A 4,587-nucleotide genomic window follows, 5' to 3' on the forward strand; every position below is an offset into this window, starting at 1 on the left:
ATTCCTCAGCACCACATAAGCAAAAAGAAAAAAGCTGGAAGTGGCACTGTGGCTCAAGTGGTAGAGCGCTAACCTTGAGCTGAAGAGCTGAGGGACAGCACCCAGGCCCTGAGTTCAGGCCCCACGACTGGACCCCCTCCACCAAAAAAAGATTCTTCAGAAAACTCTCAAGAAAATGATGGAGTCTTCAACTACTGGTAATTCACATGTTAAAATGTGGAAATAGATCCAAAGCTTATATCATATGCAATGTACCAAATGCCCAAACATAACAGAAGAAACAAGGATTAAATGATCATGTACTTGGTTTTAGAAAGTGAAGTTTTAGGTATGACACCAAAAGAATGAGCAGCAAAAGGCAAACTAAATAAATAAATTGGACATCTTCAAAATTTTAAAAAATTGTCAAATGATATTATTAAGAGACTGAAAAGATGACATGCAGAATGGGTAATAAATGTTTGCAAATCATGTATCTGCTAAGAGATTACTGTTCAGAATACATAAAGAATTCTTACAACTTGATAACAAATAGCCCAATTAAAATGGGCAACAGACCTAAATAAACATTTTTCCAAAGATTCAAAGATACTCCATATAACTAGTCATTATAATACTCATTATAATAGCTATACTTGAAAATATGGAAAATAACAAGTATTGGTAAAAGAAGACACAATCACTTATAGTCTCACTGAAACAAAACACAGTGGAGAAAGTTAATTTCCCCAGAAGGAAACCAAGTTATGCTTACCAGACTAGGGTAACAGAATAGTACAAACTTCTGTATTACTTAGGGCTCTATCAGTGTTCAGTAATGTTTTTTTTTTACTTTTTCTTTAAAAATAACTTTATTACCTTTAATTAGTTGTATAAAGGAGCTGCCATTCAACAAAGCATGGATGTGGTTTTCTTGTCTACTAGACTGAGTTCTGTTACCAGGCACCACTTTTTGTTTTTTTGTTCTAGAACTGAGTGCCAATGGCATTAAGCAGGTGTTTGACAAATGTTTGTTGGATAGATGAAGAAACACATAGAGCAATAAAATCAAATATGTCAAGACTCAGCTGAGTTTATAAGAAGAGTTGAGCCAAACACCAAAGTGAGGGGAAAGGAAGAGCTCAGTAGTTTAGGTGGTTCATTACAAAGTTGCTTTGGAAATGGGCATGTTGCAAAGTCACAAGAAATTTGCTGTTCCCTTCTTCAGAACCAGGGATGCTTAATAAGAGGAGGCAGACTATATTTCTAATCATTAACTTGAGATATAACTAATGCACAATAAACTTCATATATTTAAAATGTACATTTGAATATTTGACCTATGTGTGAGACTGTGAAACAATCACTATAATGAAGATAAGGCACATGTCTATCATCCAGAAAAGTCTGCTTATGCTACTATGTAATCAGTACAGCCCGCCCCTTCAGCATACTCCATCTCCAGTACTTTCTGTCAATATGGATCTGTTTACATTTTTCTACAAGTTTATTCAAAAGAAGTCTGTGTCCTTTGTATAATCTATTTTTTCTGCTCAGCTTGTTTTGAGATTATTGTGTATTATTATTGTGTGTATCAATAGTTCACTCAACTTTATTGCCATGTAGTAGTCTAATAAATGATAATATTATGGTTCATTTATCTATTCATTCAGGGATGGATATTTGATTTATTTCTAGTTTGGAATATTATAATATTTATCTTTGAGACAAGGTCTTGCTATGTACCTCAGGTTGGCCCACTATATAATCTAGGCTAGCATCAAACTCTCCATGTTCCTGCCTCATCCTCCAAAATGCTAGTATTATAAACATGCTCCTCCACATTAGGCTTGGAGTATAACAAATAAGCTTGATGAGAACATTTGCCTTTGTAAAGATGTATACTTTCTTTCCTCTTGGATAGATAGCTAGATGTGGAATGGTTAAGCCATATGGTGGATGTATATTTAACTTTTTTAAGACAACTGCTGGAATTCTACTTTAGGCATGACAGCATAAAGGGCTCCATAGAATTCTTTACCAGTGAAACTGGTGAAATTATTTTTAAAACAGCCATTTAAAGTCTCCACAGATTGTTCTACTGAACTTAGTAAAAAGTATAAGGGCCTATAATATTTGATTCAAGACCTATGTCTTCTCGTCTCAGTTCAGCAAGATGGAAACTATAATGGATCCTGGTACAGCCAATAACATAGAGCTACTTATCTCTAATTCCCAGTTAGGGGAATATCTTCCTAGGTAAGACAAAAATCAATATTTCTAATCTGCCTCTAGTTACCTGTTACAGGGATTGACATCCAGGGGAGTGTGACCAAAAGGTGGGGCTTCTTTCTTCCATAACTATTCAATTGTGGGATAGAGGGGAATATAAACTGGAGCCAGATTTGATTAGATTGCAGCACTTCTGAGAATACTAGGGTTCAATTGTCCTTGACACAGATCATGGTGAGGGGTTTCCTACTGATGGAGACAAACCAAGGAGAGATCTAGGACTGTTATCCCTCCACAATTACTAAGCCCCTAAAATGAGGGTATGTCAATTTTCGTGCTCCAATCATGAGAGTAATGATGTCTCCAGGGCAAGAAGCTGATTGGAGAACAGAATGTACTAAATTATTAACCCTAAGGAGCTAACTTTATTTGCAATGTAGTGTTAAGGAACTCTGTCCTAATGACGCTTTCAAAAACAATGGGAGGTGTGATAAAAGACATGAGGAGAAAGAGATTGATGCAATTATAGACAACTTGGGCAACCTATAGGTTGAATACCTTGCTGGAGATAAACAGGGAAATAGACAACTGGAAAGAAGCCATTTATCAGGCACTGACTTTAGAATCTATCCCTTCAAAGGACCTGCTTTGGGTTGGATTAGTCTATGAAACAATGTATATCTGGGTATTGTTTAAACAATAGAGTAATAAGTTGGCAGCTAGTGAGGCTTAATATCTGGGTGGACTCAGGGAAAAAAGAGATGAAAGAAAGAAAGCTCCACCAAACTCACTGTCATCTGGCTAACTGTGGGCATATCAAAGGCTATGTCCTCTGAAAAGCAACATTAGAGACTTCATGCTGGGGGGATTAGAATTTGATAAAATAAAAATAATCCTGTTACCACCAAACAAATAATCAATTAAAAAACAACAACAACCAATAAGCAATCCTGAAATGTGCTATTTCAGGGGTCAGAAGTAATACATTTCTCTAAGATGCCCACTTCCCAACACAAAATTATAAAACATGCAAAGAAAGATTATACACACATTTGGAGAAAAGAGAACATCAGAAACTGCTCCTAAAAGCTGTCAAGTATTGTATTTGGTAGACAAGTAGTTAAAAGCAGCTATAATTAATATGTTCAAAGAAGCAAAGAAAGCCATGATGATAGAAGTAAAAGAAACTCTGGTGAGTATTTCATTGAGTAGAGAATACCAGTCAAGGTGATAAAATCCAACATTTACTTGTAATAATAATAAAAAAAAAACTTCACAAGCTAGAATAGGAAGGAGATGTTATCAACTGCTAAAGAGGCTTCTTTGAAAAAAATGAGATAAAATCTGCATCCACTGAGATAGATATGATCAAAAAGTTAGACGACAGCTGGATATCTTGGTAGTCACAGGCTAAGCATTGCAGTCTCTAAAAGAAATCATAGTCAAAGACTCAGCCACTCCAGCTGGTCATGCTCTTGTGCACATTGTATTCCTTGATCAACCTTTTCCATTCGGAAGGCTCTGTATTGTTATTTTTATTTTTATTTAATTTTATTGCCAAGGTGATGTACAGAGGGGTTACAGTTACATATGTAAGGTAGTGAGTACGTTTCTTGTCAAACTTGTTACCCTCTCACTTATTTTTCTCCTAATTTTCCTCTCCCATCCCCCCAAAGTTGTAAAATTCATTTCCAACATATTGTCTTATGAGTATCGCTGTTGAATTGGTTCACCCTTTGTCCTTTGTCTCACCATTTTGTTGTTCCCCTTCCCTTCCCTAATTCAGATAAACATATATACAATACAAAGGTCACCAAAATCAAATACAATGACCACAGGGGACAAATCATAAGGAAAAAACACAAAAGAAAAAGAAATCACATAGTACATTAAAAACAACAATGCCAGTCCTGGGACTTGAACTCAGGGCCTGGGCACTGTCCCTCAGATTTTGTGCTCAAGGCTAGTGTTCTACCACTTGGGCTATGGCTACACTGCCAGGTTTTGGTGACTAAATGGAGATAAGAGTCTCACAGACTTTCCTGTCTAGTCTGGCTTCTAACCAGGATCCTCAGTTCTCAGCCTCCTGAGTAGCTAGGATGATAGGCATGAGGCACTCTTATTGTGGCCTTTGACCATGATTCCTCTTAATATTAGGAACCTTTGAAGAAATTATTGTCTGCTTTGATTTGGTATTCCATTTGAACTTATTTTCATAAGCCCATTTGACAGCTCAGCTCTTTCAATCTAGCTCAGTTCTTGAAAAAACAAATAGAGCTTTTTAAAGTATGAGTCCTAGGCTCTCAGGGTTGACCTAGTATTACTTCTACAAAGGCATGAATGGGTATAAAATGTAAAACTAGAGAAAAAGTGAAA

The sequence above is a fragment of the Dipodomys ordii genome, unplaced genomic scaffold (assembly GCF_000151885.1).
Source record: "Dipodomys ordii isolate 6190 unplaced genomic scaffold, Dord_2.0 Scaffold134, whole genome shotgun sequence".
NCBI classification, from domain to species: domain Eukaryota; kingdom Metazoa; phylum Chordata; class Mammalia; order Rodentia; family Heteromyidae; genus Dipodomys; species Dipodomys ordii.